The sequence below is a fragment of the Balaenoptera borealis genome (genome assembly GCF_965194805.1).
Source record: "Balaenoptera borealis genome assembly, chromosome: 12".
Lineage (NCBI taxonomy): Eukaryota > Metazoa > Chordata > Mammalia > Artiodactyla > Balaenopteridae > Balaenoptera > Balaenoptera borealis.
The window spans coordinates 108,757,566-108,773,425 of NC_138869.1; the positions used below are offsets into that span (position 1 = coordinate 108,757,566).

At 51.8% G+C, this 15,860-nt stretch overlaps 1 long non-coding RNA gene across 2 annotated transcripts; it reads left to right on the plus strand.

Moving 5' to 3' along the window:
- Positions 1-6,919: 6,919 nt before the first annotated feature.
- LOC309607502 lies at positions 6,920-14,038 on the plus strand. 2 transcript variants are annotated; one of them, XR_014232423.1, is made up of 3 exons: positions 6,920-9,145; positions 9,270-9,388; positions 11,528-12,805. It is a non-coding gene; the product is annotated as an uncharacterized lncRNA (long non-coding RNA). The 2 variants fall into 2 exon arrangements; XR_014232424.1 differs by lacking the exon at positions 11,528-12,805 and adding an exon at positions 12,823-14,038 and having other exon boundaries at positions 6,924-9,145.
- The last annotated feature ends 1,822 nt before the right edge of the window (positions 14,039-15,860 follow it).

Below are 15,860 nucleotides of genomic sequence, written 5' to 3' on the forward strand. Positions count from 1 at the left end.
CTGCAGGGGCACATCTGTCGCCCAGGGCTGGGGCCCGACGGGGATGAGTGATGGGCGTCTGGTCGCTCGTGGGTGCGGAGACGGGGCTCGGGCATCTCTGCTGTGTTCATGGAAAGCACTTAAAGATCCTTGAATTGGGGCTTCAATTCAAGAAAGATGAGGCAGGTTTCAAATGCATGTTTTGTTCCCTATATTTTTATATTTGCTCATGATTTATGAGTGGACCCTCCTTTCCTTTAGACAACAGCCTCTCTTGAGCTCCAAACATGTGTCAGAATCCTCCGAGCAGGGGCTTGCAGCCAGGATTGGAAACAAGTGGGAGATAATTACAGAGCAGCATCAAAGGTGCAGTGACAGGTGATGCTGTAAATTACACCCTGGCCCTTAGCGGGGAGGGTGGGGTGGGGAGTGAGGAGGGCTTCGTGCAGAGACCTCAAGGAACAGAAGGACGTGAGTGGGCACGTGCGTATGACCGTGTCAGAGTCCTGGGCTCACGGTCACCTGGACGTGTTCACCTGCACTCAGGCAGCTATGCTCCTCCGACCCCCAGCACAGCAGACGGTGTCCTCCATCTGGTCTACAGGACAAATCCTTCCCCTCACCCTATTCTTGACGATAAGATTATCCAGCGTTGATATCAACTGTCTTCAACATCAGCTGTTACCTGGTTTGGTCCCTGGCATCTGGTTAACTGTCTGCATTTGTGCAATAACCCGATTGGCTTGAGGTCTCACAGTTGACATGTGTAGGAATTTAGACAGAAGTTGAATGGATTCACCTTGAACTACCAGCAAAAGAAAGGATTTGGTAATTAAATTAAGAAAAAATACATGGGGCTTCCCTGGTGGCGCAGTGGTTGAGAATCTGCCTGCCAATGCAGGGGACACAGGTTCAAGCCCTGGTCTGGGAAGATCCCACATGCCGCGGAGCAACTAGGCCCGCGAGCCACAACTACTGAGCCTGCGCGACTGGAGCCTGTGCTCCGCAACAAGAGAGGCCGCGATAGTGAGAGGCATGTGCACCGCGATGAAGAGTGGCCCCCACTTGCCACAACTAGAGAAAGCCCTCGCACAGAAACGAAGACCCAACACAGCCAAAAATAAATAAATTAATTAATTAAAAAAAAAAAAAAAGAAAAAATACAGCCATTTGCTTATGACTTTTAAAGAGAACTAATTGTCTTAAGGCCCCTTTAAGTATCCATTTATTTTCAAAAGAATAAAAATATTATTTCATACGTTTTCCTAAATAGCTAGACATAAGTATCAAAGTCTAGTTCTATTATTTACAGTTCAAATGGAAATTATTGTTAAAAGTCTATAAATAAGATTTTTACCAAATCACATCAAATAGTGTAAGTTAGAGTCATTTTAACCTTTTTATTGCGTTATTAATATCAACAGAACGGCTCTGATAAAGGTCTTGAGTTGGTTGATGTAAGAGAATTGTCCTTAAACATTCCGAGGACGTGAACCCGTTTGAGAATTGGATGAAAGATACAGACTTCTCAGAAAAATGCAATGCACAGGCAGCGCAGCAGACTGTTTTAAAGAACTTCTGACCCATGAGACGTCTGATCTCAGATGCTCTGATTTTCTAGCTTGCGCGTGGACACCGGGGTGGGTTCTTCTGCCCGAATGTGAGAGCTTCCGGGTGTCTGGTGGGCCCTCACGGTTCTGACACCCTCTGCCCAGTGACAGCATCAGAGCCTGCAGGGCACGGGCTCGGCCGCACAGGATGGCCCCACCCCAGACGCCTAGGTCATCACCTGTGCTCCTGACCAGCTGGCTGTAGATCGGGGGCTCCCCGGACCCCCCACCTCGGGTTCAGTCAGTTTGTTAGAGCACCTCACAGAGCTCAGAGAAACATGCTATTAACTAGACCACCCGTTTATTATAAAGGATGTAACTCGGGAAGTAGGAGAGGTATGGGGAAGGGAGGGGGCAAGCTTCCCTGCTCTGCCCAGGTACCGCTGTCCCCAGGTGGCCTCAAGTTCCCCAACCCGGGAGCTCTCCAGACCTGTCCTTTTGGGGTTTATGGAGGCTTCCTTAGATGGGCACGATTGATTAGATCACTGGCCGTTGGCGATTGATTCAACCTCCGACCCCTCCCCTCTCCCCGGGGTCAGGAGGTGAGGCTGAAACTTCTATCCCTCTAATGATGGTGGGTTCTCCTGGCCACCGGCCCCCTCCTCAGGTGCTTCCAAAGTCACCTCTTTAACAAGCCAAAAGGCACCGTCACCATCTCAACACTCAGGAAATTCAGGTTTAGGAGCTCTGTTCCAGAATCAGGATGAAAACCAAGTATGTATTTCTTATTATAAATCCCAGTATCACGATATGAAAAAATATATGTGGAATATTTGTGTATGGAGGGGTGTATATATCTATTTCCGAAATGTATTTCAGGTTTCCCCATACTCTTATAATCAATATGGGTTAAAAGTTCCCATGCCTTCTCAAGTATACATGAAGCATCTGTCTGTGGTCCACAGCCTTCTTTTTCTCCTTCTTAAGGGGAAGTTCAAACACGTGTGGGCAGAAGGAAATGTCAGATGGTGACCAATGGCTTGGCAGGCCGGCAAGTCACTGGGGTCAGACTTGTGTCTGTGGGACGTCCTCCCTCAGAAAGTAGGATGGGGCTGAGATGGAGTAGGATGGGGCCGGGAATGCAGAAGCAAGAAACGGATGCAGGCTGTGCTTCCCGCTGTTTCTCTGGTTCACAGGCCGGATCGCTGGGAAAAAACTAAGGGTGCCCCCGAGGCTGGAGCTGGAGGGACCTCAGCCGTCCGGGAGCCGTGACCACCTGGGTTTCCCAGTGCCTCAGTGGAAGCCCAGGCTGCACTGCTCCTGCCTGGGGATGACGTGGAAGATTCCGAAAGTTGCCTCCTATCCTCAGGCACCGGTCTGTGCCCGTCTCTCACCTAAACCTCTGGAAGTGCCGAGTTTCCAGGCCGGAAGTGGAATGTTGGAGGCTGGGCCCTGCAGCAACCTGGGCTGTCCTCCTGTCATCTGGAGCTGGACAGGGCAGAGCCCAGGACACACGGCCCGGCCCCTCCTGCCTCGCGCATGCCAGGCTGGCGCTGTCCCCGCGTGAGGTCCGTCCCTCTGGCGGCTCATCCCCACCTCGGCGGTGCACACGGGGGTGTGAGGAGTTCGGGGTACTCCCTGGCTTCATTTGTTCATGCCCCGCCTACTGCAGAATGGATCAAGGTCCCGTAATAAAAGCACGGATGCAGTAAGGAGAAACCTTGCTAACGTGGATTACGAGCAGAAAGTCAGATTGTGAGGTGGGAGGGATTTCTCCTCATGGACAGACAGACAGACATCCCAGCTGACAGGGCTGTGGCTCGTGGGCCCCTGAGCCTGAGGCAAGAGGCAAGATGTTAAGGGAAATCAGAGCTCTTTCATCCTGAACTTACAGCTGCTTTCTCCTCCGGGGAGGTGACCGTAAACCCAAAGGGGCAGGACCAGTAGGTGCCCGCTGAGGGGCTTCCAACCCCAAACAACAAGCGATGTATTGCCAATGACAGTAACTGAGTTATTTTGGGCGTGGAATTTGATGGTGTTTTGTGATATGAAGAAATGTGGGCTGAGTTATAGGACATTGGGATGGATTTATGGCTGCGGAGTAGCCCGAGGTATGAGAACTTGAAGCTACAGGCTGGGATTCTGGACACAGAGGGACGCGGAGCCCCGAGCGCTGGGCACCAGCCTCGAAGGGTCCCCACTCAGCTCCTCACTGTTTCTGGTCCCCGGACACCCAGCCCCCTACCCTGGCTCCCTTGGCTGGTCCACTCCGTCCCCGAGGGCTTGGCTTTGCTCTGGGCTCTGCCTTGTTCTGACTCTGGGACAACCTCTGACGTTTCCGACCTCGGTTTCAGCCCCGGTGGGTGAGGGGCTTTTACTAGACAAGTCACCTGCCTTTCCTCTGCTCTACTTGCCGATTTCACGAGGGACGCGCCCCCAACTCTTCCTCGTGTCTTTGCTCCATCCGTCCCGTTCATGCCCTCCTCGTTCCCGGGCCGATGACCTGTTGTGGGGTTTCTGCTGTGCTTTCCAGGAACCAGTCCCCAGGAGGAACGAGGCCTGAGCCTCTCCCCTTGATCCCCAGCTGACATGCACGTCTGAAGCCCATTCGCCCGAATACTTTCTGAACACGTGGTTCTTCTTCCTTCATTTTGGAAAATTATCTTAAACTTTATTAAACTCTTAACTCTTAAGAGCGTACAATGAGCTTGTTTGAGGGTAAAACCTTAATGAGGCCTCCGAGAGGCTGGGGAGGGGGTATTCTCTTTTTGCCCGGGCAATGTGGAAACACTAGGACTGATGAAGTCTCTCAAATGCAAAAATTTCTCCACCTGTTTTGCCCAAAGTTTAATTTTTCCAAAGTTTGGCCCTGAACACAGAGACCCTAAAAGAGGAGGCGACCCAGCAAAATAAAAGTGTCGCATCCCAGGTTTGACTTCGTAACAGGCTTTCCATCTGACAGTGAATGCCCGACACTCACTTTTCTTCAAGTTGTTCTTTTCAGCTAAACAGGCGACATCAGCACAGGGGAATGATGGCGCCTCCTCATTTTAACCATTTACTTCCATTTTTTCACCTGAGGCTCAGCATTTCCAGTGCGTAGAGCACGTGACGGATGCTGCTTCACTTTTCCTTTGCTCTTGGCCATTCTTCGCTAATATTCAAGGGCCTCTGGCAACAGCCGTCCTCCAGGGGAGGAAAATGATGATCCTGGTGTCTGCAGAATAACAAGGATTTATCACAGTCAACGGTGGAAAAGCCAGCAGCTTCACAGCCACTCCTCCAAATTAACTTCACTTGCTGAGCACAGAGAGAGCAAGTGTGTTCAGTGAAGGCAGTGATACTGACATTTACCTGGAACCTGTTACCTACGCTGTATTCCTCTCCACATCCTCGCTAGAGGAACTACAAAAAGTGAAGGGGAGGAATAAACCCAGGTACTTACTTTTCTAGCCTCCCTTGTAACCAGGGATGACATATTGGTCGCAGTGACAGATCATAAGCCCAAAGCTGCTGTGGATCTCTAGGAATGCTTCTTCTTTCCTGATAAAAGGGGGCAGATGTGGCTGATGTGGTCTTTTGGTCCTGCCTTGAATGTGAATGTGATGGTTGGAGCTGCAGCAACTGTCTTGCAACCATGAGGGAGAGGGTAAAAGAGGTGCAGAGATGTGAGTCCTGGCAATACTCAGCGCCTGTACCAACACTAGCAGCTGCTTACATTGAAACTTATGATGTTGAAAATTGAGCCCTTCTTTTAAAGCTACTAGGGTTCAGGTCTCTGTGCAGCTAAGTGCTTTCCTAACTGAAAATCTCTCAAATATTTTATTATAAGTGAATTGAGGGCTTCCCTGGTGGCGCAGTGGTTGAGAATCTGCCTGCCAATGCAGGGGACACAGGTTCGAGCCCTGGTCTGGGAGGATCCCACATGCCGTGGAGCGGCTGGGCCCGTGAGCCACAACTACTGAGCCTGCGCGTCTGGAGCCTGTGCTCCACAACAAGAGAGGCCGCGACAGTGAGAGGCCCGTGCACCGCGATGAAGAGTGGCCCCCACTTGCCGCAACTAGAGAAAGCCCTCGCACAGAAACGAAGACCCAACACAGCCATAAATAAATATATTAAATAATTAATTAAAATAGCTTTACAAAAAAAAAAGCAAAATCATTTAAAAAAAAAAAAAAACAAGTGAATTGAATCAAGGCCCACTCTCTGCTCTTCCTCCTATTGCAGACCCAAACACATACTTCTATCCATTTGTTGTAAACAGTATTTCTGGAAATCTGTGTGTCTGTCGAAGCCCCCCAGGTTCACATGGGTTAGAACGGGCTTGGTCGGAGGATTGGCGGGGTCCCTGCCCTCAGAGCCTGCAGAGGAGCTGGTGCTGCAGCCGGAGTGGCCAGGGCTGGCAAGGAAGGCCGGTTGTGGAGGGGCCGGTGCGCAGGAAGAGGCTCAGCTCGGGGCCTGCCCCGTGTTTCCCGCTCAGCCCCGCCCTCCCCGCGCCCTGCCTGCTCTTGTGCGGATTAGCGTGAGGGCTGCCCATTTAACCGTCGGAGTCTGACATGGTCAGACTTGAAAATCATGGCTTTTTCCTTGTCCCAGACGTGAACAAATCAACCTTGATCCCCCCACCTGCCACTCCCTCGCTAATAAATGAGCAGAGTTTACATAACCCGCAGTCGGCAGTTTATGCTGGGCGCCACTCAACCCGATTACGTGGCTCACATCCCTCCAGGTGGAATTTTCCTTCTGTTTGTTAGTGTGTGAAGGCAGAAACTGTGACTGTTTCTTCTGCAGGACATTTTCAGCAGTGAGCCGGTGGTAAACCTTGCTTTGAAAGGGCTGTCACGGGGCCAGCATCCTCCTCGGATTATCCCGTTTAATTGTTGTAAGATCCCCTGGGGGTGGGTCCTATTATTTTTCCCTCCCGATAGATGAGAAAAAAAGGGCTGCAAAGTGTTGGAGTTCGGGGTCTGTGCCCTAAACAGCGTCTGTGTGGCAGCATCTCCAGAGAGAGGTGGACCATAGTCCAGACCCCACTCGTCTGGGTTTTTGAGAGGTTCTGGCTCAGGGCAGGAACACGTGGTCACTGATGGAGGGACTTGGCTTTAGGATGGTGGAACCACTGAATTTTCAACATGGTGGTTGGGAGACAAAGGGTCATGACCTGCAGGATTCATTTTCTCCCGTTTTCTCCACTGGAAAGAGAAGAGTGGGATCCATCCAGTGCAAGCAGCCACCGCGGTCTGGCTCTCCTGGCTCCCGTCAGCACAGGTGGTACCGGGGGCTGAGTTTGCTGTGGTGTCTGTTTCCCCCCCAACACCACTCCTGGTCCCGGTGGCCGAGGTTCTCACGGTGTCCTGGTAGCTGGGCCCCTTTCACTGTTCCTCTGACGGTGCCAAAGCAGTGGTGGGCGAAGCGCTGGCTCTGGCCGTGTTTCTCCACACGCCCTGCGAAAAGCAAGGGAGCAGCAGTGTGATGGTGTCTCGTCTTGACCCTGGAGGACAGGTCCTGGGCACGTTTGAGAGGAGGAGTGGGGCCCCGCCAGGCTCTCCCGGGTGCCCGTCAGCCCCAAGAGAGGGCTTGGGCTGGGGGCCCACTGCACTGGTCACGGTTCGCGGGACAGCGTCATTGCCTGCCAGAAAGAGGGGCAGAAAATCGTGGTTATCTAGATTTGACCCGGTGACAGATACTTTCTCCAAAAGGCAGGAAACAAGCCTGTTTCTTTAAGGAAGAAAACTAAGGGTATTTATTTGCCAATGATAAACTTTGAGTTTTGAAGTGAAAACTAGAATTTTGGAAAACTTTTATTCACCACTCTAAGCTTTACGACTTCCCCAAACTTCAAGATTTTTCTAATAAGATCAGAGATAATATTAATTTGAACCAAAAAACACACTATTGCAAAAGGTTGAATGCAAAGCTGATATGAGTCCCACAACTTCCTATTAAGCTGGACATGAAAGAGACTTGCAACAATGAAAATAGGCCCCCTTTTCTTTTCTGAGAAAATTTTCTTGTTAAAAAATTTTTTTGAATTTAATTTTTTTGTTTGTTTATTTTGGAAAACATAGTTTTTCCTGATAAGGATATGTACATTAGCATGTAATAAATTTACTATTTTAAATGAATGAGTTAATAAATATTTAAAAACCTTATCTATCTATCTAGACACATGTATATACACATATATATTTATATACGTATATATTTATAAAAGCTATTTAGGGGACCCTTAATAATTTGTAAGCGTGTAAAGGAGTCCTGAGTCCAAGAAGTTTGAGAATGATGGTCGAGGGAATTGGTAAAGGACTCTTGGGGGCTTCCTAGTTCTCTTTCTTCCTCTGGTGGCTGGGAAGAGGGGTGGCTGGACTCTAAAATATGATTTCCACTTTGTCATCTGGGTGGAGTTTGATATTCCTGTGAGCCCTAGTATTACAGCTGTCATTTCCTCCAAATTCTCTCCATAACATTTGGCTGAAACTGGCTCGGCCAAGAACACAGACACACACACACCCGGGCCTGGGTCCCTCTATCTCTGAGCTGATGTGGGGGCCGCCCCCCAGCATGGCCCGGGGCAGAGTTACTTCTCTTGGGGACCTTCACACCCACCAGTGGAGCTGGTGGAGTCCAAACACCCGCCCTCAGGTTTTACTGGTAGGAGATGCTGGTTTGGAACGTCTGGCACCTTTAGTGTCTTTGGCTCTCCATCAGTAAGATGGGGTGAGAGCCTGTGGCCAGCTCTTCCCCACGCTGTCTGGTGATGTCACATTGGCAGCTGGAGTTGGCCATAACTGGAGTATTTCCGTCAGAGAAACTGGCAAATGCTATGAATCAGGGGTTTTGGGTTTCCACAGAACCAGTGATTACATACTTAGCTGCACATCTCTGCTTTACTCCTCATTACCTTGCAGAGAAATCAAAATAAAGCAATTCTAATAGTGCCTGGCAGTAAGTGCCCAGTGGAAACTAGGTGTTTTTATCACTGTTACCATGCTTCCGATGCACAGGTAATTCTGACCCACACCAAAGTCTGAGAACCACCATTTTGGCAGAAAAGGATGGTTAGTCTTTGTAAAGAACACAGGATTCCTGCCTGCCTGGGGCGTCCTCATCAGCCTCCTTCACAGCCTGGACCTGCAGGATTGGGGCAATCGCACACAGGTGGTGCTGCAGCGTCTGCACCCAGCTCGCTTTCCTTATTTGGGGGTGGGAGGTTGCCAGCCCCATGCAGGAAAGACTTACGGCCTGATGTGCAGACTGAAGAGTGCCTCCTTTCTTCTTTCAGCTGCGGGGTGGGTTTGGCTAAAGAAGGGTTTCTTTATGGGTGGGTGGGTGGCAGATAAGGGGAGGGCTTTGTAGAGGGAGGAGGAACTCAAGGGAAAGGGTCACAGATGCCCCCCGTGGACCAGCCTTGTCTCCTCCACTCCTGCTGATACACTCGTGCAAGACCCCAAGAGGACAGAGCCCTCCCCAGGTCCGTCTCAGCTGTAGGACGACGTAGGGGTCTCCCAGGCCCCACCCAGAAATATCTCAGAGGACCTTCCCACTACCTGTTCTGGAGGCAACTCCAATACCCTCAGAACTGCAGCTGTAAAAGGCTTGCCTTGAAATAAACCCAGGTATTTTCTATCCATTTTGCTTCTTGAATCGGTCTTTAGAAAAATGTTTCAGTCGCTGAACTTTGTGTATATTAACAATTTTGTGTTACACTAAACCATTAACAGAGCTTCGTTTTGTTTTCAGTGCAAAGTGAGCATCTCTGGGGTCCACACTTCAACATAGTTGCTCAAAGGTCTGAGGACGTCCCTTCGGCTGACGGAGTCCCAGAGGCACGGTGCTCCAGACACCCCGGGTTTATCTAGGTCAGAGCTTTGCCTCCGAGCACGAAAGCTCCTATCTCATCCATCAGGCTTTCCTAGGAACCAGTGCAAACATTTCTCTAAGTCGTTTATTGCCAAGGTTTAGACACTAGTTTACTTTTACTCATGAGTGATCTTAGGCAGATTTGATTTAAAGCCTTTTGATTCTGTTAAATCCAATTTCATTTAGGAAGAAAGAGAAAGAGGTGGGGGAGGGAGGGGGAAGGGAGAGAAAAAGAAGAATGAGGCACTCTGTCTATTTTAAAATAGTGCTTATTTAATTACGTTTTTCAGATTAATTTTTCCATTAAATGAGGAAGCACGATATTAATTTGGTTTGTGTGTGTACCGTTCCTAACTGAAGTGGATACTTGTCAAGTTATTACAAGGTGAAATGTCTCTAATTAAACATATTAATCATGGATTGGAGAGGATATTTTTACGCCCTGTGCTTATTAGAAGGATGGGCGCTATCATAGTTAACTCATACACACTTAAATTGCTTTGCTCAACTCAAAGTAGCAGGCTTACATATTCTGTACGTTTTCCCCATGTTTATTTTTGTAAAAACAACACATGGATTTTTAATCTGCTTCATGTTTCTAAATGTTACATCAGATCATTTAAAATAAATCTCAAATGGGCTTTCTTCCCAGTCAAGGTGGAAACAGAGAGTGATGAATTGTCATTAACTCCTCTTCCCCGTCCTCGTCTTTATCTTTGAACCAGAAAAGAGAGACGTGTACCTAATTTTCAAAGCATTAAATGGTTTTCTTCAATTTTACCTAAGTTAATTCAAGACAAGAAAATGTTTCTACAGCTGTAGAAGATTCTGATATTAAAATCATCCTCACTTCGGCGGCTGCTGTGACTATAGGATCTTAATCATCCTGCAGTCATTCACTTGGGACTTTTTAAAATAACCCAAACGCCCAACTACATTTTACACCATTATTCCTTGGTGCTAAACTGTCTTACATTTGGACCCCGGTGAGCCCCTGACATCATCTTTCCAGTATAACTGCTTTTCCTTCACAGCAGTTAAGGACACTGATGTTAGAACCGAGTAGTTGAAGGAGGTTCAAGAAAAGGATCTGGAAATAAGACATGACAGGCTTGCACTATTGGTGAACTTGCTTGAAGGTCCACATGACTGTGTCATGTTCTATTAAGAATAAGAATTCCCACCATGATGATCAATTTCAGCTTTGACGTGGCCCAAGCAAAAACTGACTTTGAACACATTGATCAAACAAAGGTCTTGATGTTTGTATTAAAAGTTAATATTTTTGTGTCCTTGGCCACCTGGTAGGGCTCGGCCCTCCTGCTTTGCTCCAGCATCTTCGGGTGGCGGGGAGCTCGGCAGCCTGGGGATGGTCCCCCCAAGGCCGTGTGCATCCTGACTCCCGAGCCCCCAGCTCTCTCCTCCAGGGTTTCTTCTGCCCTGAGGTTGTCCGGGCGCCTGGCATGGTCCCTGCCTTCCTCTCCTCGGCTCCCCCGCGGTCTCAGCGCTTCTCACGCGGGGACCTCCCTTCTCCTCAGGGACCGCTTCCTGCCTTGCTCTAACCTGTGCTCTTGTCTGACTTGCTACAACCCTAGAGCAGACCCTTCACGGGCACGTGTGTGTCTGTGGGGTGGACGTGGCCCTTGCGGGAACTGGTGGGAAGCCGGGACCCTCCTCTGAGGTCACTGTGCATACACACGTGTGGGGACAGTCAGAGGGCTCCTGGTCCAGTCGAGGGTCTGCGGACCCCAGGTCAGCAGCCCCTGCCGGGAGTTTTCACGTGGGAGAGGCTCATGCCTGGTGGGATGCGTGATGCCGCTGTGTTCTTCCTGCTGCCCTGCCCTTAGGGCTTCCGAAATACTCACTGTTTTCTAAAATGTTTGCCTCAGTTTTGTCTCTTCGATTAGAGTGTAAGCTCCTTGAAGGAAGGGACAGAGGACTTAGATGACAGTGCAACCACTTTGACTAAACAAGGTACAGTAAATGTAGTTGCACACGCATCGGCCAGTCAACATTTAAATGGGAAGCAGGGTGTGTTTTGTTGCCTCAGAGGACACACTTTCGGTACCAGGGCACATCTGATCCTGGATGAAGCTCGATGAGCGATGAGCATGGTGGCATATCCTCTGTGATTTCAGGGAAGGGAGAGCTGGATTCCCACCCGTCCCCCTCATGCCTGGAGGGGCCGACCTCCTGCCCTACCAAGATGAGGACCCAAAGGCAAGCAGGGGTTCGGCAGGTATGAGAGGGGACAGAAAAAGAGGAAGGAGAGCAGGGGAAGTAGGGGACAGAGGAGGGCAGGGCAGGGGACAGGGTCCAGCCAAGGGACCACACTGGTGCGTGGTCTCCGAATTCAGGCTCCTGAAAACTTCCTTGAGCAATTATCTATTCCTACCTTATCCATGGTGGTCATGAGACCCCCCCCCCCGCCCCCCACCCTGTGCAGGCTGAGTGTCACCTGCTGTGGCCACTCACCTGTTAGGTCCCAGCCTCAGAACCAGGTAGATTTGCTTCTTGGTTTCCATTCGCCCTTACATTCTATTATCGCTCCTAACGCCAATTCATATCTGCCTGGGTTTTATTTCACCGTTCAGCTACTGCTTTCATGTAGCGGCCCAAGGCTAACTTCCTTAATCATCATCTGCTTGTCTCTCTTTGGTGGGAGTGTGTGTGACCTTTGCTGCTTCTCCTGAAGAACCCCACCCTTATAAAGGCTCTGATAAGTTTCAGAAGGTCAGAGGATGAAAACCATCTTGGCATTTGATGCATATTTGCATACGCATTTAATTTACTTGGGGGAAAAGAGCAGCTATTACCCAAGCAAATAGAATAATTGCCCTAATTAGCGATAAAGCTGGAATTGGCATTTTAGGAGACTCAGAGTCAATATGTTGGGCAAATAATTGTTGTATAAGATGTTACTGTTGATGGTACCTACTTGAGCTGCTTTAATTAACTTCATTTTAATTATTAGACTCGTGTTTGTTCCCTTCTGGGGCTTTGTATTTATAAGCATGTAGACAATGGCTCTTTATTAAGTATGTTGAGGGAGAGATACAACTGACAGCCAGGTGCTGGGTCCTGGACCCCAAAGTCTGGTCCTAAAGTGATGAGCTGAGCAGGGCTTGCCTCACCTTTCCTCTAAAAGGCCAAACAGCATCTGCTCCGGGCTTTGTACACCAGGCTCGGGGGAGGCTGGTCACAGAGGCTGCCCCACAGGGGCGGGGCCGTGCACCGATAAAACGTTACAAGAACCGGCCAGTTGTCCAAGAGATTATAAGGACATCTCAGAAAATGGAAGTCAGTCAGTGGGGACCACGGGCTGGGCGGCTGTTTGATGTACAAGGCGGGGAGCTCTGGGTCACAAACTGTCGATCTTTCCTTCTGATGCTTAGAGGCTTTTGCTTTTCTCCTCTTATTTCTCGATTCTTAGTTCAAGAGCCAAGGTTGCTGAAGGAGGGAAGTTTCTGAAGATTCGAGTCAGGAGACTCGGCCGCAGGCCAGGCCGTGCCCCTACCGGCTCCTGTCTGCACTTTCACGGCTGCTCCTGGGCTACAAAGGTGGGGGAGTAGTTGCTGCAGTGGCTTCGTGGACGGCGCACGAGGACCACGTATTTACTCTCCGGCCCTTTACAGAAAGCGTCTGTGGGACCCTGCTGTCCACAGTCAACCGCAGTCGTCTCTTGAAGGGAAATACGACGTGTGTGGTCAGCTGTGTATCATCACACATGCAACAAATACGTGTGTCGCGAGTCTACTGTTCACAGATAAACCTGATAAATGTGTGAACACTAGTTACGAATTAGTATGCCACCAAAAATAATCCCCACTGCGCGCCTGAGCTCCGCGCAGCCGCCTAGCTGCACACGGTCCCCGCGGGAGGGTCCCGCTTCACCACTGGCGGCCGTGCTGCTTGCTGCTCGGGGTCAAGCCTACCCGTCGTCAGCACAAAAAGGCCCCAGAAAGTGCAGGAGGGACGGCCGGAGGAGGGGTGAGGAGGCCACCTGGGGGCAGATTCCTTGCGCGCACATCTTACAATAAGGACTTAAATGAGCTTGTCATTCAGAGTTTTAAAGTGCGGGTGTTTGCACCGTGGACGGCTGTCTCCCTGCCTGCAAGACTTAGGGAAGCTTTGGAGGCTCAGAGCGCCGTCAGCGCCCCTCCAGGGCCTGGTGGGTCACCCACGGTTTACACCCACTGTTATTTTCTCCCCTAGTTTTCCAGGCTTTGCTGGATGCTAACTCATTGTCCAAACATCCCCCAAAGTGGGCTTTGTAGAGGTGAGAGAGACAGCACCGCAGGGGACGCTGAGAGAGGCCTCGGTCCCCGGTGCCCTCAGGTGAGGAGACAGGCTGGGCGCTGACTTTGCACACGCACTGCCCTTGGGGCCGTTTTCTGTGCCGTCAGTGGTCTTCCAAATGGAGCCCTCTTAAATAAAACGTGCCAACATATGAGCCCAGGAGGAGGCATCTGCCGCTCCCGGGCCCAGATGGCAGGGGATAGAGCCACCTGGAAGGGCGTCGGCCACCCAGACCCTTCGCGGGGCCCCGTCCCAAAGCCCGGATGGGCCCATGCCTCCTGTAGAGGCTGCCTGCTCGGGCCTCAGAAAGGACTCACAGCACCCTTTCAGTTGCCAGAGGTCGGTGTGATGGGCAGGGCCTGGGGCGGCCCCGCAGCGTCTTACGACAGGGCCTCCGTCTGTGGCGCCTTCGGGGGAGTTTCTCCACGAGAGACTCCGTGCAAGGGTCTCACCGACCTTTGCTGCCAGCCCCATGCCCTCCCACCCCCGTTATTCATCTGCAGGACAGTGTGGGTCATCAAAGGGGTGGCCCAGGCACCGTCATGCCTCTCCTGTGAGTCAGCACCCAGGCTGCCGCTGCCTGAGCCCCCAGGGCCATGCTGGGGGAGGGAGGCCCGGGAGGTGGGAGCTCAGATGCGGCCGATCTGCCCCAGACGAGGGACGAGATAGTAACGCCACCGTTTATGCCCGTTTGTGACCACGCTGCTCCTGTCGTGTCGGCCAGACGTGCTCCCCAGGGGACCAGGCAGGAGGGGGCCGCCTGGGACTGGCCTTGGGCAGCCCCTCCTCAGGGCAAGTCAGCGGCCCCGGCGGGGCCGGCTGGGCAGTGGCCCCATCCCCACCTGGGACCCCTCTGCCTGCTGCTGCTGAGGGCGGTGACCCAGCAGGAGAAGCCAGTTAACCAGCAAAGGGGACCTTGACCCGCCTGCGGGACTGGGGAGCCGAGAGTCCCTTTGGAGAGAAAAGGGCCGGGGCCCACGCTTTCCCCGTGCCTGTCTCTGTTCGGAGTGTGCGTGTGTCTGTGTCCGTGTGCACGCGTGCCAGGGCGTCTCGAGGAGGAGCCCACGCACGTGCCCTGTGCCCCGGTTTGCTGGCAGTGGAGGGGTTCTGTGTCTACAACCACACACCGTTCCTTCCGCCTGCAGGGAAGGTCAGCCCGTCTCAGAGTCCGCAGGTCCTGCTGCGCTTGGTCACTGCCGCTACCTCCAGGGGTCTGGTGAGTTCATTGCTGGGCCTGGCGAGCGGCGGGGACTGTTTTGCACGTGCACGTCTGCAGGAATCCCAGCCTTCTCCTCTGTGGACAGAGGGTTCTTGGCAGGAAAGACGAGGCTTTTTCTTCAGCAGCTGCTCACGTTAGTCTGCCACCGGCTCCGGGAAGGCCAGGTTTGCTTACGGGGACTGATCTGCAGTCAGGGGCTGCATTCCAGCACGGGCAGGGCTCGGGTCTGCGCCGCAGCTCCTGGAACGCGCTATGCTGGCGGGCGGGCCCGGGGGGCAGCGCGGCACGAAGCGCTCGTCGTCTTCACTGCGCTTTAATGATGGGGTGAGCATGTCGGGGCCGCAGCCCAATAGGTGAGGATAATTATGCCTGGAATTCATGCACCCCGGCCCCACGTTATCACTCACACCCGCCCTCCCAGCGCTTGGGGGCCGGAGAAGTGTCAGGATGGCTCCAGGGCTGGAGACCCCAGCTTCCTGGTGAAGCGGGCGTCTGGCAGAGACCTGAGAGCACCGCTGCTAGATCTGAAGAGGTCAGCAACCTGATTTTAGGAGAAAAGCACTCCTTTCCTTCCCAGGTTGCCCTCGAGGGAAAACTGACTCAGAGAGAACTCACTTCAGGGGCTAAATTGTAGTGTCAGCAAGTAGGAGTTTTGTTTTGGTGCCCTCTTGAATTTCCTTTGTGAACTTGGAACAAAAGCCCCAGAATCTCTCTTGGTGCCCCTGCCTTCTCGGGGTTGGGGGGGGGGGCCTGGCCAGAAATGCAGCACTCGGCCACCATGTCCTAAAGCGGGAGACACAGGCTGTGCTTCCTTCCTTTTGTACCTTGGCAGTTTAACAAAGGCATCGGTGGGAGGAGCACCAGGGCCCTGGGTTAGGATGAACCGGGTCCCAGGAACACTTGCCGCTGGGCACCATGTGCATCAGGGCGGCGTCTAATCTGAGCGGTGCCTG